Here is a 26,845-nt window from a genome sequence, read left to right as displayed (position 1 = left end):
TTAAAGGGGCGGGGAGGTTTAAAGGGGCGGAGCCCTCTGTTTGGAATACCCACGTCAGCCGTAGCCGAGGGAAACAAATCCCTCTACTTGTATTTGCGTATCTTTCCCATGACAGAGGTGACATTTTGCTGCCCGCTGTGACGGCAGAGCCCAGATCCTGTTTACTGGTCGTAATCCGAGGGAAGGTGGAGGAACAGGCCCCCTGCTGTGAGCTGTGAGGGGCTGATATAGACCGGGGGGAGAACATCACAGGTCCCTGAGATGGGGTTCTTCTGTCAGCCAGCGATCCCCGCGGCTCGCCCCGGGGCCTGCTGGCAGGGAAAGTTCCCCTCGCTTTCCACCTCCGATGTCACGTTGAGTGCACGGCAGCGAGCGCTGGAAAGGAGGTCACCGCTCACGTTTGCTCTCGCCCGCTCACGCGCGTTCCTCCTTCCAGCCTGTCAGACTCGAGCTTCTCCCACCAAAAAACAAAACAAGAAAGGATCAATCCTCTCCATTCCCGCTGCCTGCAGGGGCCGGTTAAAACGGCGGCGAGGCTGCCATGACAACGGCTCTGCCACTTTGCCACTTGCCACAGAAGAGAGAGAGAGCAGTGACACCTTTCTAGTCGCCGCCGGGGTCTTTTCTCGCCTCGCTCTTCGGCACAGATTGTCCCGCTAGAGCTCGCTAATGGCCTGGAGGTCAAGTAACTTTGGAACGGCCACATTTGCAGCCATTTTGCATCAAAAAAGAATCTGAAATGCTGAAGTGAAAGCGGCTTTCGCCTCTTGTCTCTACTGAATGTGGACAACGGGAATCCACGGTGACGGGGGCTGTTAGCAGCCCTCCCTTCAGATGGGTTCCATCCTGCAAGAGCTGACAAACAACACCTGGAAATGTCCGCTGTGCCGCCCGGCTGATGTACGAGCAGCTTGTGGGCTGTGCAGTATTTCTCCCCACTAATTGGTCCAGTCCTCAGACTCCGCAGCTCGTTTACAACCACCCCCCCCAATACAGAGAGACTGTTTGGAAGAATCACATTCACAACCGTCCGGAGGGCATAATTACCTTTCTGCCCACAGACTGACAGTTTGCTCCCCGGTCCCGTGGGGTCAAGAGGGCACGTGCCCCCTCATTAACCCTTCGGACCTCTGGAGCAGAAAACCGCAGGTGAAGAGAAGAAAGACGTAAAAGAAGCACTTACACAAAAGTTACACAGTTTTACACAAAAATGCGCCCCCGGAGATGGATTCCGCACAACCCAACGTGTTTCCATGCTCAAGGTTTGTGTTTTCTGTGGATCCTTGTGTGTCTGGGGAGAGCCTAATGGACTGACCGGCGAGGTCAAAGGTTACCGGGAGCATGGGGACAGGAAAAAATCATCTGTAGAAGCGTGCAGATGCGTTTCTCTTCATTATTATTGTTATTGTTTACAGTATTTCTGAAGGTTCTTTCGCTCTGCTGTGTTTCTATTCTATGCTGCTGCTCATGTATTCCCACTTGCTGTCGTCTGGACGGTCGGGGAAACCTCATCCCAGATCGCCCAGCGACTGCGCGTCCGCAGCTCCTCTGTTTTCTGATTAAGATGACCGCAGCTCTTTCTTTATTTCTGCCTGACTCGAGTCTTTCTCCCCGCCTCGCTGATAGTGTATAAGCTTTTTAACTGTCTCCTCTGTGCTGCCTCAGCTTTTACACTGTTTGTCTGAATAGCGAGAAAAAGCAACCAAAGAGGAAGACAGTCCGTTCTGCACTTCATTTCTCTGATCCTTTTATATAAAACTTTCAAATTTTCAAGGCGTCTGGGATCCTTTTGGGACATCATGAGCAGCTGACTGAGCTCTGACGTCAGCAATTTGATAAAAAGGAAGAAGGATATCAGATACAGAAAGAAATATCAAATGTTTACCACCTTTATAATGTGTTTATTACCATGTAGGGTCGCACACCTGCGGTTGTTAGTGTCACAATTGCTGAACAAAGAACAAAATGTCCTGTTTCTGTGGATCATAACTTATCAGGATCCAGTCCAGTGATGCTCCAGTTCGAGGTGACGTCAGATGTTCTGCAAACATCAGGTCAAGTGTGACACGATGTGACTGAGAACAAATTAAAATGTGAAAAAAACGGAAGTGTAACAAAAAAATTTCTAATAAAGAAGATCATTCACATACGGGCGGATCACAAGTGACGGGTGTGATGTCAGCGTGAATTGTTCAATTCAGTCAATTCAACAACAACAACAAAAGGGGGGATAATGAGCCTCAGTCACAGCGTGATGCTCACCGGCCGGCGGCGGCGGGCTGCTGTGCAGCGCACAAATGAAATCTCCATCTGCATGTTTTATTACGGTCGTACGCGAGTGACACAAAGGAAGGGTGGGGGCATCCCTGACCCCGGCCCCTCCCTCTTATCAGCCTCCTCGCTGCAGCTCTGGCTGAAGGACACACTAAAAGGCTCCAGACGGGCATTGATCCTATGCCTTTGACTCCAAAATGCAATTAGAAGGCGGCCTTGCCTCCGCGCGTGGTTATCGCACGGCCTCCCGCAGCCACATGTCACAATCTAGACTGGCAGACAGGCACAATTATGTCCTAATTAGGCGTCATAATTCCAAGACTTTGATGACCTCAGAGGGCTGATAATAATAATGTAGCCCTGTTCAAACCATCCTCATGCTGGTGGGCTCGGCGTTGCGTCTCGCCACCTGTTCTCCCGCGCTTTTATGATGCAACCTACAATTAACTATAGAATATGGTCCCAGAGGGCAGAATCACAGCTACAGCAGGTTTTTCTTTATTTGCATGAGACGTGTTAATTCATTTTTATCTTTAAAAATCATCTTGAACAGCTGGGAAGCTGCAGCGAGGCTCCGGACCGGATGCACGGGACCCGTCGGTGATGAGGTTCCCGAATCGATATACATCAGCGCGTTTGATTAAATCAGTTTCAGTCTCCAGATGTAAACTGGTGTGGAAGCAGAGCGATTCCATGGCATCAGCTGTGGACACAGAAGTTAGAGATGAGACTCTGTTGATAAAGGCCTCGCTCAGATCAACTCATACTGACGGACGCCCTCTTTCATCCCTCACACCTTCTCAAATGTCAGAATCTAATAACAACAAATGTTGTTTAAGCTTGAACAAGGGGGGGGGCAGCAAGAGAGTGTTCTTATTGTGCGTTTTAGAAAGTGTCGGATCAAAGATCCCTTTAAATCAGCCTAAAGTGTGTTTAGAGATAAGGCCAGTGAGCGCTCTGTTTCCGAGTCGATAACGTTAATATTTCATCTGAGAGACGCGATGAGAACAGAGCAGATTAAAATTGGATGGCCACCTCAGCTCTCATCCTGCCTAATATCCACGTCTGGAATCGCACGAAGCCTTTGAGAAGACATCCTTCTTTTAGTACTAATTTACAATCAGATCACCAGTGGCAGCTTGTCCAGCTGTCCTGGTGATTCTCCATCGGTTGAATTTAATGTTGCATCACAATAGCTCATTCTACTGTCGTACCTCTGTGGAGGTCCTGCTGTCTTCACACCATGGTGGCAGCGCGATGATGCCGACCTAAAGCTGCTGTGACCCCCCCCAACCGCCTCCTCTCCTTTCAGCCTCCTCCAGAAGGACAGACTGCTGCTCTGCAGTTGGCCTCCACCTTTGTGACGGGGCTGTTATTTTTGGGCAGGATCACAACGATGAGCAGCTTTCATCTTTTTTTGTAGGTTTGGATTCAACCAAACCAGATAAGTTGAGGCAGATTTAAAAGCCACCGTTTGCTGTTGGACATTGTTTACACTAAATATATTCAGCTACACTTGCTGCTGCCTTCATTTGCATCAGAATGTGATCTTTGAAAGTCATTTATGATATAAAAAGGCAAATGTCTTAAAAGTAGAATAAGGTTGAACTGGTGTGGTTGCTCCCACTGTCCACCTCCGTCCAGTTATTACTAGCAAAAACAATATTGCATCTAATGGGAACTAAACTATTTTAAATTAAACTGAAATAGAACTGAAGTAAACTTTGCGCGCCCAGGAAGCAGCGTGCGATTCATAAAGGCGATGAGCCTGTGTTCAGGTGTAGGAATGAATAAACTCACGTTAGTAGATGAACCGAGGAGTTTGTTCACCCTTGACTCAGTGTCATGTGACTGAAACATGTTGCGCAATCATCTCCTTCATTAGTTACGAAGCCTTCTCCTCAGTTACAGGGAGAGCTTCCATTTGTTGCGCAAGTACAAATGTGTGGGATGCGCACGTTTTTGCCACAAAACTGGATCCTTGTGCGTCACCCGGTGAATACCTGCAGCTCCGAGCTGATGAGATTTCTCTGGAGCTTCCTGTCCTGAAACAAAAGGCCTGGTGCTGGTACCAAACACCCAGAGAGGCTGGATACTCTAAATTACAGACCTGAAGTGTTATTTACCAAAACCCGTCAAATGGTCCCACACGTATAATGTAATGAGTTCTGACTTTGACAGTGAGGCATTAATTATGGTCTGAATGTGGATGAGCAGGCTTCTGTCGTCACCAGTGTTGCGCTGAGACGGGAACGTCTTGGCCTATATAACAGCTAAGCCTCATTAGCCACAGCCTCAAACCTGCTAGCAACTGGGGAGGCAGAGGATCGCAGATTCCAACAACAGATTCACCAGCAGTGCCACAGTGACTACATCACATAATTGGACAGTTCCCAGCTCCCCGACTGTTTTCCCCGAGGCCTTGGAGGAGGACTGAAGGTGAAGGGCTTTTTACCCGAAGAAAGTGCGGCGATTCTCTGCGGAGGCTGATGAACGTCATGGACGAACACTGGACAGCTAAAAAGTGTCCTAATTAGCACGAGTGAGTGATCCAGTGTACAACAACCAAAGTGGGTGTCTTAGTGAGGTTGGCTGTCCAGAGTGGTCTTCGCTACGGTGGCTCAGAAAGCTCAAATGCAAATAAAAAAGGATGTAGATGCAGGGTGAAATCTTGTTTTTTTTATTATTTTAACTTTCCAGTCCCTGCAGTCTTATCAAGTTCACAACCTGCCAGCCCTGAAGTTTACCTGCTCCACCCATCTTATCAATAGGTATGCACATCAGCGCACATCAGACGTGAGTTATCCGGACTAGATATCCCATAATGCATTTAGGCTTGGCCAGAGGGAGCAAAGTGTGTTCTTTAAAGTACGGTCGTCCAAGTATGAACTCTAGTAGTTCACAAGACCGTGCCTGAGGCCTGTGAACCAGCCCCTGTGTTTGTGTTGAGTGTTTGCATTTGTGTTGAGCCTCCCGGGCCACCGTAGCACGAAAGTGACACGACCACGATCTTTTTCCTTTCACAGCGTTCAACACACAGAGTCGTGATGTTTGCGACCGCTTTGATTTGCTCTCTCCATCAGTTTTGACAGGGGTTTTGTGCATTTTGTCTCGTACTTTAACGATTTGTTTTACAAATTTGTATACTTTAGATACTTTTCATTCAAAGTCAGCTAGTGATAGCGACACAGCCGATTCAAGGTCGCCACACTTGAGAAAATTAAACGTGTCCAAATTAAACATAAAGCCCCGATATGACCTGACTCTAGAGACACACACGCTGAAACCAAGGTTTTAAAATGAGCTATGAATTAAAGAAAAAATATGTTAGTGGAGCCCAACAAAGAACAAATTTACTGACAAAGAAATATAAAGAGCTGGATCTGCAGCAGCCCCCCCCCCCCCCCCCCCCGGCTGTGTAATGAGCAGAGCTCGTTTGCACACATTAGTCAAAGCAATGATGTGGATTCGTGGATCACTTTGATGCGTTGTGGTTTGTAATCCACTCGGCTCTACGGTGGCGTTGAGCAACGCAGCAGAAAGCTGAGGTGGGAGGGGCGGGTTAATGACACCAGCCCGTTTAAAGATTGATGGAAAACCCAATGGCAGGATTCTGGGGACAAAAGGAAAAAAAATCTCCTGTTGAAATTGAGTGAAATTAAGAGTGAAAAACGTCTCAACACTCCTCCGAAACACTTCTTATCGCAGCAATTACGCGGCCTCTCAAACGTCTCAGGCTGCAGTTAAACTGAAAACTCTGAGATTCGACCTTAATGAGCCCGAGAGTCGCAGAAATATAGGAAGCAGGTCCTGAACCAGGTCCACACTGTGACTGGGATTACTACTCCCTGAATGCCTCATCAGTCCATCACCACTTATTTACTTTTATCATTTCAAGATTTCCATCATTTGATCTGAGGTCACATTTACAAACAGCCTCATAATTTAAAGAAAAGCATCACAATCTCTCCAGTTTCTACAATTAAACAAACATTTTAATAGAAATGAGAGAAACGATAATTCCAATGCAGTAAAAATAACATCCGGCAAACATCTGATCAGTTTCCACCGTCCAAATATGAGGCTGAGCTGTGGAACCTGTAAATATTGATGAGGGCTGAAGCTGTGAGGTGGGTTTGAACCACATGAGCGTAGATGAGCATCAACAAACATGATTAGACGGGCTGGAGTCAACGAGGCCTCTAATTAAACAAAAACTCTGGAAACGGATCCGTGATCCTCGTCTCAGAATCGACAGAATTGATGTTTATATTTGATGCAACGTTCATTTACAATTCCTGGAGGAGAACTTACAGTTTCATCTGCATACGAGCGCCAATAAAAACCCATTAAGATAGAAGAAACGCTGAAGCCTTGCTGCTTATTTATTTATGCTATTAATGAGAAATGGGCTTTACTTTTGTCCCTCAATTGAATGAAAATCTTTCAGAGAGAAATGTGTTTTCAGTGAATAAAAGTGATGATAGTAAACAAAAACAAAGTGCTTTTTTAAACACAAAGTCAGGAGCTGGCCTTGGATTCTGTGCCGACTTGATGTTTTTAATCATTCCTGTTTTTATTTCTGTCATTCTAATTATTAGTTTTGCAAAAACAAACATGCTGAATGAGCCGATAGCTGGAAGAGACACACACACACACACACACACACACACACACACACACTCTGTTTAGCTGCAGTTACTCAGCAGATGATCAGATTAGAAGAAGGTTTTAGTCACGATTACTAATTATCGGGTCGTTTTACATGCTGAGCTGCACCCGGATTACCAAAACCCTGGATTACCCATCTCTTAATCGGACTTCTTTTGGAGATCGTAGCGAAATGCAACTCGAAAATCTTTTTATTTTCCAAACATCTTCGTCTTCCGCTCACATGACCACATCAGTCTTTGCTAGGATAGTTACGTGCGTTACTCTGATTTCACGTGATCAGATCACGCTGCTTACATGATCACATATTCCAACTCATAAATCTGATAATGGGATTTTTACAGTCATGTAAAGGGGCTGGTTTAATGGCGCGCTCCAGGGGGCTCGTGGGCCGACTGGCCCGAGACGTCAGGACAACTTTAAAATGCTTAATGAAACCAGTGAATCAGACAGGACAGTGCAGAGCGCAGCCCGTTGACGTACATTCCACAGGACAGTTACAATCCCAAAGAAATGTAAAATGTCAGCCCCCCCCCCGCCTGCTTTTAACCTGATGGTATGATCTCCGTAATCAGAAGTGAAGACAGAGCACGAAGGAGAGCAGGAGCGAGGACACGGATGGTAAAACAGGTGGACAGGACACGGAAATATTGTTGAGAAGCTGGGACAGTCGGGGGACGATGACGCAGCGAAAACGGATCTCACGTGGAGATCTTTGTATTTTAAAGAGCTCAGTCCCAAGACAGGAACAATTGATGGTGTGTTAGTGGGCGATAGAAGACTGGCTGGATAGTTGGTGAGTGACGGAGAACAACCTGAACACATCCGTGATAAAAAACAAGTCTCCCCAACTTTCCCCCTCTCCGGTCTGGTGCCAGTAGTGCGACAGATGTGTATAATGAATCCCCACTATACACGCTGACATGTGGCTGCCTGAGGTCGTTTCCTCTGAACAACGAGGCGCACGTTCTTTGTGTCGGTGGATGTTTTTGCTGCTGAGAGTAGAAAGCATTCATCAAATATTCCTGAACAATGGCACCTATATAGCGTCTTAGCCTGAGAACAGGGTCTTAGTCCCAGTTTTTCTGTGGGGACCTCCTCATATGGGTTAGATTCACCTGCACTTCTGCCGCGGAGCACTATGGATGCACAAAAAAGTCCATTTTACTCTTCATCACGCTTCATTAAGGGGTGAAACGGTTGCGGAAACCTCAGCTGCCACGCAAAAGATGCGACAAACCCTACACGGGTGGTGTGTACTGGCGTTTGACACCCAGTCAGCAGCCTGGAAAACCAGCTGCCAAACAAAGCACCAGATTTATGTGCAGTCTTTTTGCTCATGAGTTCCTGGGTCCGGGAGAGTGACGCTGGTGGCGGCGCTGCTAACGGGCTGAACGTGTTCAGCTATTGTTGATAAGCTAGCAGTACTCTCCAGTGCCTCATCAACTTTCTGCTTCATCAGACATGAGGAGCTCTGTCCTTTGTGGGAAACTTTGGGTCCTTATAGTTGCCTTTGGAGACACGGGTTTGGGCTTTGAGATGCGGGTGTCTCAGTGTGAATAAAGCTTGAAACCTGATTTCAGGGCTTCTTTCATCCAGCCGCTCCTCCCGTAGTTGTCATTTCTGTATACCTGAGCCGTAACATCAGGCTCTGGTGTCTTTGTGGTCTTAAACTATTTTGCGCAGCAGAAAGCAAACAGCAGAATAATTGGTTCCATTTGTGGCTGAACACGAGAGAATGATGGCAGCGAGTCTCTCTGGCTGTTAGCGCGACAGATGTCAGGCTGCATGGGACTAAATATGCTCTGTGGGAATTTGTTGTTTCCTCGGGTATTGATTCGTGCCCGTGTCTCCTGGAACTGAGGCGAGGCGCCTTGTTTTACCTTCTCATGGAGGGCACCGTGGCTAACCCCCGAATCTTAAATCAGGAATTGATCCTGTTTGTCTTTTTAATCACCAGTTATCACATCACTTCTCCTGATCTGTCGATGGTTCAGCCTCACAAAGTGACTTTTAGAGTCGTCCCCGGCGTTCCAATAGTCAGTTTGTCTGCGGCTGAAAGTTGTTTATCTGATGTCTCATCTGTTCTCTGGTTGGGTCTGTTTCCCAAATGCCAATTAAGACACATTGTTAGCTTCTTTTATGCTGCAGATAAAATCACAGAAGCAGTTTTTGTCATCTTTCTTTTATACACATCTGAACGAAACCCCTGTGGGAAAGAATAACAAAGAACCTGGTTGGTGACATCAATACAAGGGCTCGATTCTTACACTAATTAATTAAGACTCTTATCAGACTGGTTTGTGTGTGAAGGAGAAACTGTATTATGTCCACGGACACCTGTTACTCCCCCATTTTGAACACAGCCTCTTTAAATAAATACAGAAATATACCTCAACATGTGGTTTCACTGTCGTCCATCTATGTTTCCGTCCATGATAACAGTCTATTCTGCAGCTGCAGCTGCTCCTATTTACGCCTCCTCTTTGTTATCTGTGTTAGCAGAAAACAGAGCAACCTGGGAAAAAAAACTACTGAGGACACAGTGGGTGAAGATCCCAAACCACAGCAACAATCCAGAAAAAATAGCTGGTGCTGAGTTTTCTTGCTACACTCCTTAAGGTGTCCGCTTCAGACAAAATGGTGGCTGATATGTAATCAGTTCCCCCGCGGCGGTATTTATGGGACAAAGGACACGAGGAGGAGTAAATAAAGTGTAAAGGAGAAGGCTGAATCTGCTGGGGACGGCTCCCAACAGAGTGAGACGCACTTTTCTTTAAAGATGTTCACTGATTCTGACGGTGGTTCAGACGCCAAATAGAAATCCAGTTGTGAAACCAGGAACGCCACAGGGCCCCCCGGGGACCCTCGCAGTCCATCGGCACGCGTTTGGCAGCACTGAGCCCTGAGCCTTGCCCGAGTGGACAGCCGTGTTGGACAGAGGGCACGAGGACAGAGACGGGGGGGGGGATCTGCTGCTAATTGTCTCCAGTGCTCCTGAACGCAGCAGGGTCCCTCCTGTGGACCGCCTGAATGATGTGCTGAGAATTAGATTCTGTCATTTAAGGACTCGCCACGGTAACAGGGGGAAGGGGGGGGGGGTCCCCTGTGGTTTTCAGAACACCACAATCAGGTCATTTTCAGTTTCTACCTGCTCCACCTGACTGCCGCCTCAGTCGACTCCAAAAGGTCCACACGGAGAACAGAAGTAGAAGGTTGTGTTTTAGTGGCGTGAAGGAGCGTTGCTCTCTGAAGGCTGGACTTTGACTTCTCAAAGGCTGTTTTCAGTGAAGCCCAGAGAGAACATTCGGGAACTGAAAATGTTCCGATGATGAGAGGTTGGGCAATCGCCGGAGCACAGAGGTCACCTGAAACCTTTTAAATGACATCCTGTGAAGCTTATTTGGGCTCTGTGAAGCCCTCAGCCATGTTTCTGTCCCTGCACTGTCAAAGGAAGGCTAAAAACGAAGAGGCTGAATTTAAAAAGCAAACATATTATTGTGGAAGCAGGAATTGATGCTGTGAAATTTCGCTTGTTTGACCCAATATTGGTGGTACGGCAGGGAACGGCGAGGCCGCCAGGGTGGGGCGCTGCCCCTGATCTGGGCCCACCAAACCCAACCGGTTCTGGACTGCAGTGCGCTGGTTAGCAGATAAAGAACGAACAATGTGGTCAACACATTGATGTTGATTTCATGTCTTTTCTTTGGTTCATTCTGTAATTCAAGGACAAAAATAAGCGTCTTAAGAAGACTTTACCCTCTGAAAACAAAAACACGGTGGTTTCGGGGACGATATCTTTGGCTCTTCACTTTACAGAGTCGCTAATAAAGGCTTTACACGCATTAACACGTGTCAGTATTTTCATCACGGAGGGCAAGACAAGGATCCTTGATGTAGAATTACAAAATCAAATCCTCTTGTGTGCGGAGGAAACCAGGGTTATATCTGCTGCATGTGCAGCACCAGCCTTAGGAGATCGCTGCTTAGCCAGCATTAATATTCGGATTTCTGCACCGCGCTTCAACCCACCTTCAGCTTAAGCACCGAAATGTCACCACAGTGGCGTTCAAGGAGGAGCCCAGATCTGAGAGCAAGTGGTGCGTGAGCAAAAGGCAAAACATACGTTTCATTAGCAATTAATAAAGAAAAAGATGGTCAAGAAAACAAACCCCTGATAATGAATAAACAATATTGTATATCGGAGGGCAGGAGCAGCGTTTGTCTGCCAGGACCTTGTGTTCCAAGAGAGGACGGAAACAGCAACGACTCCTCGTACGAGAGGATTTTGGCGCCCTTGAATATCGACTGAACGTCATGTTTTTCAACTCACACCCCAGTTTTGACCCTCATTGCACCAGGAACGCCTTCCTTCAGGCCTCCCCCACCCTCCCTGACTGGAGGAGTTGCTCTCTCGCACACTGAATTTGAATTTACATCGGCGCACAATAAATGTGCGAGCGCAGTAGCAGGGCTCAGGGTGCGTTCAAGGACCTGCGGTGTGTTGCCAACAGTGTACTCGAGGTGCTCGGCTGGGCCTCGCTCCCAGGTTTCAGATTTTCAGCACTTTTCTTGGCAAAGTCTTGAAATGGTGGTGAAGCGAGAAGCTACGGTGGCTCAGAAGGTCAAAAAGCTTCATCCCGACGTCTGACTCAGCACAGCAGGAACCACATTTTGCAGATCTTTGCATTCCCAACAGGCTGAATGGGTATTAGTTCTTCAGGGTTTAACACAAAGGCTCAGAAAATAGCCAAACCTTCACAAAAATGTATTTGTGGTGTGTGTCGGTATCACCGGTCGTGTCTCTTTGTCCGTTCCAGGATTTTGATCGTTCTCATGTTTTTCACCTTTGTCTCGTTCTCCCTCACCTGTGCCATCAGGTCCCAGCCCCGCCCCCTCTATCTAAGCCACACCTTCCTGCTAGGCTGTGTCAAGCTATGGACTATGGTTTTTTGCTAGGTGGTGTGTGTATGTGTTGGGTTTTGGTTTTTTTGAGGGGGGTTATAAGTTTTTCAGGTTCTCCTGACCTTGGACCATGTTTGTGTTCAGATAATCATCTTGCAGTACTTCCTGTGCTCCTCATTTCCAACCAGGTGCTTTGATTTTTATCCAAAGTTCAGGAGCCGTGAGTCTAGCACTGCATGCAAATATCAGCCTGGCTTTTTTCAGAAACGTGCTCGCTCCCGGGCATCCAGCAAGCAGGGAGCCAAGTGAAAATCTTTCCCCGTTCACCTCGTTCCCCTGTTCTCCTGCTGCCTCCGAGCCAACGAAAACACAGAGGATATGGAAAGAAGCTCCCCCTGAGCATGGACACGCTGCATAATGGGCACTTTCTTCGAAATGCTAACAGCCTCAGAAAAGGTCTCGCCGTTTCAGAGACTGTGCGCGTGCGAGCTGGAGCGAGACTCTGAAAGTGGAAAACATTTCAACTCCATATTGACAGAGATGCTGAGGAAGGCGGGCGCGTTCATATTTTCTTTACGGCTCTTTGAAGGATTCTGCTTTCCACCATCTTCTCGTTCCCGCAGAGATGGGAAGAGAAACTCCAAAATCCCAACACAAGCACCACCTTTCCTCATGTGTTTGTTGGTCAAGTGTCGCATGCTAACACCTTTAAAACAAACATACAGTGAAACATTTTGATCTTGTACGGATGAACGCATGTGGGTTCTTCATCTATAATTAAAACACAGCTTAAATGTCTCGAATATTCTCAGCCTTCTTTACTTTTCCGTGTCCTCATCGTTTCCTCGTACTTGCTGATTGTGATGACCACAGCAGCAGAAGGCTATTAGCGGTCCTGCGAGACGTTCGTTTATCTTTGCCTTGTTTTAATCGCTCGGGCCCCACAGTTGAGATGTTGCCTGAGAAAATGGAGAAAAGTCCTGATCGATCCCTGATTGCAGAGTTCAGTGTTACATGCAGTCCAGGCTGGTATTGATCCTAAATTCCAGTGGAAGTCCGTGTTATAACCAGGTGGAATTTTAAAGGAAGGTCACGCGGTCGTTGTAAATCATGACTTCAGTGTTTAGGGGCCAGTTGGTGCCTCTTAATCACCAACGTTTATCTTGTACCCAGGATTTTGAAGACGCGTTTCCACTGAAATGACAGCTGTCTCCAATCCTCATCCTTTCCCTGAAAATGTTAACCTATAGGGGGCAGCACCTTAGAATCCTTGAGACGGTGTGTTGATTGGTGGAATTTGAGATTAATTGTCTGGAATTCGGAGCAAACGAAGAGAAGCTACCGAATGTGGATGGATGACAACGTCCCGCCTCTTTTCCAGGCAAGCTAGAAGAAGCTGAAGGACCACAGCAGTCACAGATCACAGCCCCGTTGGTGGAAATGGGACTTACCAACAAACACCATACATGTGTGTAATATGATAGCTGCAGTAAAACCATCATGTCCAACATTTCCTCTCCTGTGGGTGGAAAACTCCATGAAGTGTTGGTCCATACAGAGACCGTTGCTTTGAGGACTGAATTTAAATGAAATCAAATTCTTCTTCCAGGCTTTACATGTGAAGATTTGATTTTCTTTCCCACATTTAAAGTAGAAAATCACCATTTTGTCAGCAGCACAACATCTCCCAAGTTCACAATTATGTCCTGATAAAACCTTGAAAGGGAAAATAACCCCAGTTCTGCTGTGGAGTCGGCGGCTGGTATTTAATATTCATTATGTCAATATGGCAGAGACAATATGGAGATTTAAGAGACCCCAACCATTACAGCTCATCGGAGGCAACACAAAAGGCTGTCAGCTGGGGCCCGGAGCACTCTGCTGCAAACAAGCATGTCAGCTGAAAGGTTAAGAGTAAGTGGATACACTCAGAGGTTCTACAGAGGCCCGGGGTCCTACATGGAACTTGCTGCATGTACTGTGCAGGAACACGGTGTACTGGAAAACCCTCTAATGCATCCAGGATGCGGCACTAAACTCCCGAGCTGACGTGTTTATTCTGGATGTCGGGTAAGAACATTTAACCCGACACGGACGCGATGTTTTCCTGAGCGCTGCTCTGCATCGCGCACATTCCTGTACCTTCGGTTCTCTAACCTTTGTTTAAACCTCCATTTAGCTTATCTCATCTGTGTTTTTTCCTCTTCTTAACACAGGAGTAAGCACTTTGGTGCTTTGATGCCCTACTGGGATGGAGATTTTTCTGCTTATTAAGACATGTCAGGTAAGATGTGTGGAATAGGCAGTTCTCTTCCTCTCGTGGGGGGAATACCTCCATGTTTTTTGGCAAACAGGATATTTCCAATTGGCCTGAGCGCGCGAATCAGAAATCCCCGATGATCCGAGGGAGATGCCGATAGCGTGCGAATCTGTGAGGTCGGATCACTGCTGACGCACGCCGAAACCGAACGCATCGCCTCCGTTCTGACTTGCACGCTGGGCCAAAATCAATGAGGAACGTCCCAATCCTCAGGAACTTTACTAACATTTAGTCAATATCAGTGTAAAAATTGTGGATGTTTTTTATTTTTTTGTATTTTGGAACTTAACGGCTGTTCTAGTTCATTTTGAGGGATTTCCAAATCCTCAAATAGTGCCAACCTGCATCATCATTTGTAGCAGTTATTGCACCTACATTTGCTTTTACAATATAAGGGTAGTGATTCGACAACTGCTACAGAAGAATGCAACAAAAAGAAATGAGATGAGTGATCAGCAACCAAACAAGTTCATAGATGAGCCCACTTGTATTTATTATCAAGCTGTCTGAGCTGTGCTTGGCTAACTTGAGGCTTACAGCATCCGCTCACAGCCTCCCAAGATTTGCCAGATGTTTCTGGAATCTGCTGCAGCTGCTCCTCCAATGTCGGCACCACCAGCAGCTCCGCAGGTCGCTCCCAACAGTCGCTCAGGCTCGTGGTGCTTTGTCAAACTTCCATCCTGCTGCTTCCTTCACCTCGGCCTCCTCCTATTGTCTCAATATCTGGCTGATTATCTGCCACCATGCTAGCAGTCTGGATCCGGAGGTCCCACGGGACCTTGGGGCTCTCCTTCGCCATCCCTTCAGGGAGGTGAGGCAGAAGACCAGACAGAGAGGCAACAAACTCTGGTTCATAACAACCTCGCTCAAAGATACCAAAGGCTCCACAAACAGCAATCTTTGCTAAGATGATCCTCATTCTTGCGTCCAGATTGGGGGAAGCTTGTACATGAAGAAGGCTTCAAGAGTCGGCACTGTGCTGCCTGGTCATGGTGCTGCATGAATGCTGTAGGTGCCGACAGCTGCTGTGGTGAAGCCGTGTTTACCCTACAGCTTGTTCAGTAATCAGGGCTATCATTTTACAACCTCTTCATCAGGTCGTGGTTCATAAAGCGGGGAGGAAAAAAACTGACAAGAGAAATTGATTTATGTCTTCTCTTTTTTCCTCCAGGCATCCTTTGCTTTTAACTGCACAGCAGTTCATCTCGGATGATTATTCATCTGACATTTTCAGCAGCATTATTCTCCAGCCATCCAGAAAAAAGGTAAAAGGTGTATTCCCCAAATGCTCATCCTGGAAAATCAAACACGGTGTGACTTTCCATCCTGCCAGGCGGATTTTAATGAGGGGATCCCTGAGTGAAGATCCCACCGGGTCTTCTTATCAAAATGATATAAAACACCCGGCACACTTGAGAAAGCAGTCACGTCCGGGCAGCAAGGACACGGGCGCTGAGGTGAAGAGTGTTGCTGTCGTCTATGGGCAGAAATGTGTCTCCGGCGCTGATGAGCCAATCGCATCTCGGAGAAGATTAACTGGGATACTCTTATTAATAATATTCCAACAATCGGCAAACCCAGAGGGATCCACGTTCAGTCAGGGTAGCAGTCATTTCATTTGCTGCTAATGCTACTACAATAGCAGAGTGTTGGATTAACAGAAGGTGGAAATCCATCTGTGAACTAAGGAAGTCGGCGTTGGCTCAGAAACAACTGCTATGTCGGAAATCTAAAACTGGGACTGCTAAAAATCTGATACATTTTGAAACCCAACATTAATTAAAATGTCTGTACACAGTAGCTCCACCATTAGCATGCTGGACTTTTTAGCTCTGCAGACACTGTTGGATTGCCTGACACTGGTGATCGATGCCACTTGTGAGAACTTTTTATTTTGCTGGACTTTCACTTTTTAATGCGGTCGAAACGGCAACAGCGATCCAGCTGTTACTGCCCAGCAGCTCGTGTCTACAATCTCTCCCAATAATTAAACCTGTCAGATGGGTTATTTTATTCTATTCAGACCCTTCTGAAATGCAGATTGAAACCATATCCCTTTCCGTTCCAAAAAAAAAAAAAAAACTTAAATTGGATTACAGTTTTATTTCAATTGCTTCACTTTGGGGATGCTAGCAAAGATCTCTGGAAGAGGATTGTAGCTAATATCAGCCAAAATGTGGGAGAAAGCAAAGGCTTGCCCTGCGGCGTGTTTGGCGAGTGGGCGGCTGCTTTGACCAGCAGTCTTCATTCATATTAAAGACAAGAAGCTGGAAGGAAAGAGATGAGCTCCGGTTTGGATCCTAAACAAAGCAGGATCTTTACAGGCGCATGATCAGGTTCTATTCACGGCGGAGCAAGGCCCCGTGGTCGGATCATGAGATATGAGTGTATTTGCATGCAGGGAGAAACAGGAAGTTGCACTGACTGACTCTCCAGACGTCGTCCTCGGCCGGGGACACCTGGGAGACGTGGAAAAAACCTGAAATGGCAGAGATGTGACAGACTGTCGCACAGTGAGGAAGAGGGCGCTAAGTTGTTTATTAGATGTGTGCCCCCCAGGTCACGCGCACAGATAGGATTTTTCATGGAGCGCAGCAGCAGATTGATTGATACTGCCTTGTCCTCATATTACAGCCTGTCAGTCAAACCAAATCTAATTCACTGCCCGGGCAGGAGTCTCTGTGGCCTTTAGAAACCCTCCTCGGCCCCTGTAATTCTTCTCTTTTCAAAGATGACGGAAACAAATAAGAATCATTCTTAAGATTGTAAATCTGCCGTAGTTTTGTGAACATTATCACAGCAAAATGTGCCTCCGACATTCTTCCTCGCAGCACATGCAAATCCTGGAAGTGAGAAGAAGAAAGCCGTCTTGGAAGCGCGTCCCAGATAGCCATCCTCACGTCGACAGAGGCATCTGCAGGCAGGGAGATAAAGGCCGGAACTGGATACCGATCCAAAATTCACCACAGAAGGATGAGCTCTTACGGCGGCTTTCGGCGGCGGACAGCTTGACACCGATGAGCCTTTTACGCCAACAGAAACTTGAGCCAAGCTCTCTAATCCGCCTCCATCCAAAAGTTCAGGCCTTCATCCGTCGCCGACTAAACCGCAGAGCGCGTTTGCCTCGTCCCGCCGCTGCTATGCTGATGTTTTTGATCAACGGGATAGAAGATGGTATCGCTGGGAAAGCTCCAAACTTCCAGGAGCATCTGTGGGGCAGCTCCAGCTATCGGAGCCAAAGATCCACTGTGAGGATGAGGAGGAGCGGCAGTTCAGCATGAGTGGATTCAAGCAGGTTCTTGCCTTCCCACAAACAACTGGGGGTCGTGCAGGTGTGTTTAGGTTTGGTCACCTTTTAAATACGGAAAAATTAAGTTCATTTTCCTGTTTCTCATCGTTTCTAACGTATTCTTCCTAACGTTCCTTCCTGCATTGTCCTGATTGAAAAGCTGCAGGGGTCCAGAATTTAGTCTCCATGTTTTTGTACATTTACATTTTCTTGAAATATTTATATTTCAAACGTGTCTGGATCTTAGCGAATAAATTGAGCTCAGGCAAAAACGGGTTTTTACCTGTTCAACATTAGAAGGTGCAACAACCCAGAGGCCTCCAAGATAAAGAAACTAAGCAGCATGTTTTGTTTTCCTCTCTTTCGGAATATCGACTGGATCGGCTGAGTCTGACCGGTGCTGCCTGAGCTCCACTGTTGCACCTTTGACACCTTTCTTCTGATTTCAGGCCAGCGGAGGTGATGTGAGAACCCATCAGAATGGTATCATATCACCTAATTAAAACAGTACTTGCATTAGAAATATCGACTGTTGCTATTGAGCAGACCTCGTCAGAGTAATGGGCCCACTGACAAGGACGCTGCCCCGCCCTCTAGAACTCCTAGCAGAAAGGGGAAGAACCTTCAGCACCGCAGGCCAGGGGTGTCAGACATTAAAGATGGGGGAGCCAATTACTCCCTCCACACCATGTAATATTTATGAAACACTTAGCCAACACTCTGGAGGTCAATATTTCATTCACAGATAAGACAGGAAGTTTACCCAGAAAAGAGCTTCAAAGGATAGGGCCTCCTGCTGTGAGCAGCGACCCCCCCAGGTTGTCTCAATGCCACATGGTAATGAGATCGATTTTCTTAAACACATGTTAATCGTGTGCAGGCTGTACACGCTGCGTGTGGTGAAACGATCAGGTGGACTCTGACATTGATCAAGTCCCCCTCCCCCCCGCCCGAGGGGGATGGGGGTCGATAATCAATCATTTAATGGATAATCAATCAGCTTTCTTTCAGAAAGTGTCTGTAGATACTTTCAGTGTTGGACCATTTCCAGGTGACCTATGACCTCACAGACCAAGTCAGCTAACAAGTTAGCAACTGAGTGGCTTGTCTCTGTCTGGGGTGACCCGATGCCGTCCTCTGTACGAACACGTCCTTCTTTTTCACCGTGTTCTTCTTTTGTTAAAACTCCTCTTAATATTTCAGATGTTCCCATTCCTGGTCAGGATTTGGTGCCGAACCTTTAGTCCTGTTCGGTTCTGACTGAGAGACTTTCAATAGCATTCTCGGTGCGCTAGCTCAACTTTTTCAACATTAATGCCAGTCGGGTCCGGGTGACAGTAATGTGAAAGTAAACTTTATAAGTCCAGTTTTTGGTTTGATTAATGGAATTGTTGTTTTTAAATTTAAATGTCATGTAAAGCGGACTGATCACTGGTTTGCCTCGACTCTACAGCATCCCGCCTTTTTTTCCATTCTAATTGCCTGTCTTCTGTGTTTATTCATGGCCCCGCTCGTTCAAAGAAGCATTAAAGTTCAACAGAAAAGGCAAGTGAAGGGTGGCAGGAACATGGTTGACCTTCTCTGTTTTATCAAAGCTGCTAATTTGAGAAGAAGCCTTCACAGCTAAAGTAGCCCAGGTGGGCTGTTCTCACTGGAATCGACCTTTTTTTGTGGTGGCATCAACAAAGATGCAACCGTCTCACCCTGAGCAGGTTCAAATGTGCTGCCCCAGTAATTGACGCCAACTCCAGCACAGTGGATACAAATCTCTGGGCAGAACACATTTTTATCTGCTTCTTTCTACAACAGGAGATTACACGGCGGCGTGGCGGCTAACGTAAGTCGCAGAGATGGTGTGTGTGTGTGTGTGTGTGTGGGGGGGGGGGGTAACGGAATGCGACGAATGGAGCAGATGCAGAGTGGTTTCAGGAGCGCTGATGGGTGCCACAGATACTTCCCTCCAGCTTCACTCCCAGCAGGAGCGACGGGACGCGCTCTGCAGATCGGCTTATGCACAGGAACCCCGCAGAGCGACACGGTCTCCTTAAATCTCAATCAGGAGAGGAAAAACACCAATAACACTTCATATGCAACAAATGTAGAGGCTGTGTATCAGAGCAACGCTGTTGTTTAAAATATCCTGTGCTTGTTTGATGCCTGCTGAAACAAAGTGTGAGGCTCAGATGCGATTTTCCTCCTGGCAGTCAGAGTTATTCTTCTATAAAGGCCATAAATGTTACTAAAAATCAATGACTGAGGAGAGCAACAAAACACACACACCCCTATGCTAACTGTGCTGACACTGCAGAGCGTCTGATGTTCTCGCCCCAACCAAACATTTCTTTTGTCTCCGAATCCTGCGGAGGAGAACATAAAAATAAAAAGTGCTTAGTCGGAGAAACGGAGGATGAAGCGAAGTGAGGAGTGTTTGTCAGGAACACGCGTGATCTGTGCAGCTACACGGACTCATTTATTAGCACATCTGATGGATGAGCCCGGCAGGAAGCAAACGGAGGGTCGGGTTCTGCTGTACTTGGGGGTTTTACCTTAATTTATAACAAAACCAACCTTAACTATGGTAAAAATTCTAACCAGACTTGCTCTCATGTGTACTGTATATTAAGGAATTTATGGCAAATATCGGTTTTTAAACAACAGTGTCGAGCTGCATTGCCAGTAAAGCCAGTAAAAGCCAGAAAAGCCAGCGCAGCGACGTTCTATGGAGGGAAAATAAACTGCCCGGTGGTTTTTAATAAGCCCATTAACATGTGAAATCCATTTTGACCACCAAACCCACTTAGCAACCCTACAAGGGCCAGTTTAATCCAGCTTGTGCTGAACAGAAATGATCCATAATTTGCATCATCCTGAGAAATATCTCACATAAAGGGACGGATGAGGCCCGTTTAGCTCAGCAGGAAGGTGTTAGGGATTCAGCTTCCATCCTCTGGAACACTAGTCTATTCCGGAGGTCAGAGGTACCCCTGTGCGCGGCATTTGTAGACCCGCTGGTCTCCCCATTCCCCTCAGGAGATCTCTGCCTCCAACCCTTCTTCACAGATGAGGACTTATTTGGCCAATTTATTATTCATTGCATCTCGGGCCAGAGAAATTAATTCCGAACATGGAGACATTTGCAAAGGCATGAAAGCAATCTAATTTTCCCTAATCTAAATGGCAAGGGCATGAAAAGCAAGCCGCTCCGCCATCAGAGGTCTGTGTTTGTTTGCTTTGACGCTGAGACTCTTTGATTTGAGCCACGTCAACCTGTGACGCCATCGCTCTGATTTAATGTGACATTTCTTTGCTTCAGTCAAAGATCCCCCTTTTTCCCGATCGGACGGTGGCGCAGCGATCGTATTTAACGTGACGACATTACGGGGCGGCGAGAAAATCTCTGCATCCATTCCGCGGGAAACGTTTTCCTCTGGGCTTCCTGGTGTTAACGTTCTGCACTTCTAACGCTGCCTTGAAATTGGAGCTTAACTGGCCACTTAAAGTCTCCACAGGACGACAAATTCTGCCTCCACGGAAGCACTGCGGAACAACAGGGAACACTTAGGCGAAACAAAAGAAATTTTAAGCTCCAGTAATGAGCTCCAGTGCTAAATTGCCCCAAAATACAGCGTCCAAAAGGCCACGATGTCGGCAGGAAAAAAATGCTCCAATCAAAGGGCCTCAACCTGGTACCTGTGTACACAGAAGATAAAAGCAAAACAGATTTTGGCTACTTTGCGCTGACATTATCCACATGATCCTGGTTTCTGTGTCGACAGGCTTCTGGAGCTGCAGCTGCAGTTCGACCTCCTCATTGAGTTTGCGAAGCACCTGATGGTGTGATGCTTCTTCCACGGCTTCAGCGCTCAGAAGCTCCCTCCCACATTTATCATTCTGCATTATTAAATGATGCTGTGCAGCTTTGTTTTCATTTCCCCTTTTTGTCACGCTTGTTGCGATCCCAGTTACCCGTGACATAAAATACCATTTACTTTGGTCCCTTTGCTGCAAGCAGTCTCTCTGTCTTAAACCATATATTTAACTCCTCTTTTCAAGACGAGGGAGCCGCCCCCTCTCTCGTTCACTCTTCCACGCGCAATCTCATCCCGTCTTTCAGAGAGAATGGGTAATTATATAAACAGCTTCCAGTGAGGCAGGGATTAGGGCCTGGGGAAAGTGATGCTGTCTAATGCTGGCATGTTTCTATCACATGCAGGAAAATGGGCTCTTGGGTGCAGCATAAAGAGTCGAGATCCAGGAAGAACATGCAGAGTCAGACAGTGTGCTTCAGATATGCTGCTGGAATAGATAAGTAAATCATAGAGCTCCACGGGGCTAAATGGATGACTGCAGGGGGAGTGGGAGGAGTCTGTTGGCAGGAAGGAGGGGGAGGAGTCTGTTGGTAGGGAGGAGGGGGAGGAGTCTGTTGTCAGGAGTTAGGGGGAGGAGTCTGTTGGCAGGAAGGAGGGGGAGGAGTCTGTTGGCAGGGAGGAGGGGGAGGAGTCTTTTGGCAAGGTGGAGGGGGAGGAGTCTGTAGGCATAAGTGAGTAAGAGGAGTCTGTCAATACATGTGGGGGAGGAGTCAGTCTGCCAAATACTCAGAACAATCAATAAATCAACCAATCATTCATTTAATTAATATTTATTGCATTTGTCACAATCAAAATTGTCTCTAGCTGCTTCACAGAACTGCAGGGCCTGACCCCCAACAAGCAACAGTGGCAGGATGAACAGACTGCACCTTGTAGTAATTTACTCCACGTGCACAGAACAAGTCGCACCATACAGCCAAAATATTTGGCTGCACATCTGAGTGACGCCCTCAAACGCAGCGAGCCAGCCATCATCCCAGAGGTCTGGGACCAGCTGAGTCCTGTTTCTGAAACTAGATTGTTGGACAGTTAGCTGAGTTCTCTCTCCTCAGTGCACCTGGATCAGCAGCTCAAACATTCACCACATCGGAATGAGACGGTATCACCGCCTTCCAGGCTGGCAGAGGTGGTTTACAGCTGCTCCAGTGTGGCCTATTGCTTCAGAGATAACACCTGAGGACAGACTTGAAAACCCTCTGTGGAAAGATACCCAATGAGCCGATCTGGGGTGGTCTGCTTGGTTTCACATGAGTGATGAGCAGAACCTTTCCTCCAAGGACGTTGCATCACCGAGACCCTTAGCAGAAGTCCTCCGCTAATTAGCTTGTAATTCATCAGCACAGAATTCTTATCTCAGCCAACTGAACATTAGTTAGGTAACAAAGCAAGAGAACTTTTCACTTTCTCACTAAGCAGGCAAAGCAGTCAATAATGGTTTAGGAGGAAAAAAGGAGCGCTCTACAAACGCTGCATCATTAATCAAGTTAACCAACCAACTCTGGAAGAAAACAGCCAGTCTGTTCATGTCAGTCTCATGAGTATGTGAGGTTTTTAGGCAAACGGTTCTGAAAAAGAGTCAACTGAACTAATGGAATTGGTGTCAACAAACCACAGAAGAGTTCTGGTCCACGGGTAGTAAAAAATGTAGATGTGGGAGGGGTTTTTTTAAATAGAAAGGATGGACTGACATTGTCTTTAGTCTTTCTCCTCTCTGCTTTGTTGGACTTCTTCCACTTTGAAATAAAGTTTACCGGTACTTCCAGCTACTTTCTCTCATCTAAAAGAATCCCAAAGAAGATATTCTATAAAATCGATGGCAAACTGTCCAACCAGGCAGCTCTCAGCTCCTCCAAGCGAGGACTCCTCATGCAGGCGCTATGCTCAACATGTGAGGTAAATGTTCTGTAGACTAGCTTAAATTAACGTTTAGTGTGGAGGCCTTAAAATAGAACACTGATCCCTCCCTGGGATGCTAAATCACATGTTGCAATAAGCCATTAATAACAGCTGGACGGGTCTTAGTTACCTCAGAGAGCAACAGCAGCGGCTGCAGATACCATCTTTCAATTAATACAGCGTCCGTCCCCTCTGTGTGCTCACGGACGCTACGTCAGCCACTATTCCACCATTATAGACATTATTTGAGGCCTGATAACTTGTCACAAGCAATTCCCCGCTCGGGGACCCTGGAGGACAATCTGAGAGGTGCTCAATCAGAAGTCAGAGGTGCAGAGGTTGTCTGGGGGTCTACACAAGACACCCGCTCCAAAACAAGTCACCGAGGAGGATTTCATTGAGTTCCCTGGCTGTTCTTCAATTAAATTGTCAAGTATCATCTTCAGACGGACAGCCGGAGAGCAAGTGAAAAAGAATTACGAATAGATTTACAGCCAGGGATCCATCTAGCGTTCAGCCCCAGAGCTCCCCTCAGTGATATCAGAAAGTGCCAATCAAAGGATCAAAGTAGAGATGATGCCGCTGATCAAAGCAACACAAACCGGTGTTCTTCAACGAGCAGCTCGCTGACTTCTTGCATTAAACCATCGGTGAAGGTGGAGGAGCAGATTTCAATGGTGTGTTTAAGTTAAATTAATGGCAAAATAGCCAAAATGAGGCCAATGTATTGCTTTCATCTTTGGCAACAAATGCAAATCAAAGAAGCATCAGAAGATATGGATGTAATAAGTAAAAATGCATGAATACAAGACGATATAATTATGGCTGGACTTTGATACTGTTTGCTGTATCAAACAGATGATGAACTCTCTGTTTTCACTCAAAACGTAATCAAACCTCAGCTAACTCAGCGCGAACGCATCACTTTCAGCTGGAGTGGCTTTCCAAACCTGAATGCATCGCTCAACCTTGTTCACACAGTTGTGTCAATGGGTGTCTGGCATGCTAAAGTGCCCTTGAGCAGGATTCAGAATATATCGCAGCTCCGGGGAGACTGTCCTCGAGCCGCACCTGACCTCTGACCCCCCCGGTGCAGACGGCAAAGAAAAGAGATGTTCAATGAGGGCTTGAGCACAAAAAGACAGTCTGGGGAAATCTCTGAGTCATCAGTGTGCCACACACAAGACAAAGAGTGAGAAAACATTCAGAATAGGCTTTGCAACCTGCTGGATTTGAGAGCCTTGGATGAGGGGTGCATTTTGTAGGCTTGGGGCAAATGAGGCTATTCTGCTCTCATCACAAATCTCGCCACAAAAAAGAGACAAAAACCACCAGCATCCATCTTATTCTACCAACCACAGTAACACAATTGCTCGCCAGCAGGCACATCGCAGTCTTTATGGCCTAATAGAAAATAAATCAAAGCATAATTTACTGTAAATCTACCCTGGGTAATAGAAAAAAGGGGCAGGGCGGGGCGGTGGGGGTGGGGGTGGTCGGGGGCCGCTGCTCCAAACTGGAGCATCAGCATTTGTGTAAGTCCACAGAAACAAAACAAATCACATGTCACAAGGAATGAAGCAGCCTTTCGTTTAAAAGGCCCGAGCAAATAAGCTAGCTGACGTTGCATTTGTTCCCAGAGAAAAAGTGGAGAATGAGAGATGAGATGGGATGAAGATGAGTGCGGAACGCCGTCACGGAGGCAAACGCACAAAGCAGGATGCTGGAATATTAATGTGTGCAGCCATTGTCCCCTCAGAAAGCCTGAGACTCACAAAAAAGACATCAGTATTTCAGGACTCTTAAAACAAGGGAATGGATTTTGTCTCAGCTTGTTTCCAGCCTTACATGGTGAATAATATAACGTATTAAAACTGCTGACCACACTGTCCTCAATAAAGTGTAGATTTTATTTTATTTTATTTTTTTTGTCTTTAACAGCGTCTCCATGTTGGACCAGTCATGAATTCTTGATGCTCTGGCCCCAATCATAATAGGCTGACACCTTCACTGTCACCAAAGGTGTGTGGGAATCACAGGTTAGCGAGGGTGTGTCAGGTGGGTCTGGTGTCAGTTAGAAGCCGTTAACGGTTCTGTGACGGTTACTGACTGCGCTGGGTGGATTTTTATAACAATAAGCCTCCATTTCTGGATGAAATGATGTGCATACTGATGTTGCTGTGTATATGACATTTGATGACCTAGCTTAGAGACCTGCTCTGCCAAAGATCCTTACGGGCGTTTCTTCTTGCAAGACATCACACTCCACCACTGTTGATGCTAATCCGTGTGATCCCAACAGAGCTTCGGAAATAAGGGATAAATACTGCAGCTAATTATAGCAGAAGTTGTTTAGGTGGATTAGCATCACCGCGGAGCAACAGAGCGTTTCATAAATATCAATATATCAAGAACTTGAACACTTAAAATGCTGGACTTGTACAAGATGCACCATTATTTTTGTCCACGGAGCCAATTTGGAGTAAGTGAGAAATAAAAGTCAGGGAAAATTATCCAAGCTAAACGGTGAAAATGGCGTCCTTTAAAGTTTACCTCAATCACAAAGGTGAGATTACTGAGTTGTGTTTCTTGTTGAAGAGCTAAACTGCACCTCAATGCTAAGTGGGAAACACCACCTTGAACGGATGGGTGCTCACAATCAGCTCATGTCTGAGTTGTGAATACCAAAGTAGTCATAAATAATTTCGGTGCATTTATTTTCCCCGTAGGAGTTATTGCTCTGATTGTGTTGAAGTCTTAATACTCATCCACCATCAGGGCACAATGGGCACGCATTTAAAAGATTTAGAAGCCCTGTTGAGAAATGCAAATCTGCAAAGTCCTCGCGCCTCAAACGCCAAGAGAATCACAAAGAGGTCATTTCTCATGTTTGTCTTACCTGCAATCAATCTGGGCGACTTTATCAATCACCCGTGTCCCCCACTGTCCATCACCCCCTCCCCTCAATGCAGCCCAGATCTTACAGATTATTTATTTGGGAGTCATACTTTAAGATCCACCTCTGGGATTCGCTGCGTGCCATGTCGACATCTGTCTGAACCACCGAGGAGGGCGTCGTGCTGGTCTGAGCTGAATTCAGAAGAGGCTGGGGGCCGCAGCAGAGGTTGCTCCAGGTGGTGGAGAGGAGCCCTCCGTGGAGAGAGTGGAACTGGAGCGGAGGTGAAGAATAATGAGTCATTCTGGAGAAAAAGACTTTAGATTCTGCCGCCACCTCCGTCGCGGCTCTGGAATGAATGAATGAATAACGAGAAACGTGTGGATGCAAAGTAATGAGGTTCTTATACTGAAGACGTCTTTGTGGGCTGGAGGAGTGTCGCCACTGAGCCTGGATCTGATTTCAGTGATCAGAATGATCTGTTAGGACGACGCCAGCACCCCCGCCTCTCTCCCAAAGGCGGCTGGAACAGACCTGAGCCCCTAAGAACCCCATAATGGAAAAAGAAGCAGATGAACCGGTTCAGCTTCTGGTGTACGAAACCATTCGTGTCCTTTCGAGACGCTGAAATTAAAAGCTTGACATTTTGATCACATTTATTAAACCGCTGGGATCCGAGGCTGAATACATGTGCTGCCATTCCAGCGGGTTAAACCCACCTCTTT

The sequence above is a fragment of the Takifugu flavidus genome, chromosome 13, assembly GCF_003711565.1.
Source record: "Takifugu flavidus isolate HTHZ2018 chromosome 13, ASM371156v2, whole genome shotgun sequence".
In the NCBI taxonomy this organism is placed as follows: domain Eukaryota; kingdom Metazoa; phylum Chordata; class Actinopteri; order Tetraodontiformes; family Tetraodontidae; genus Takifugu; species Takifugu flavidus.
This window is presented reverse-complemented; position numbering follows the sequence as displayed.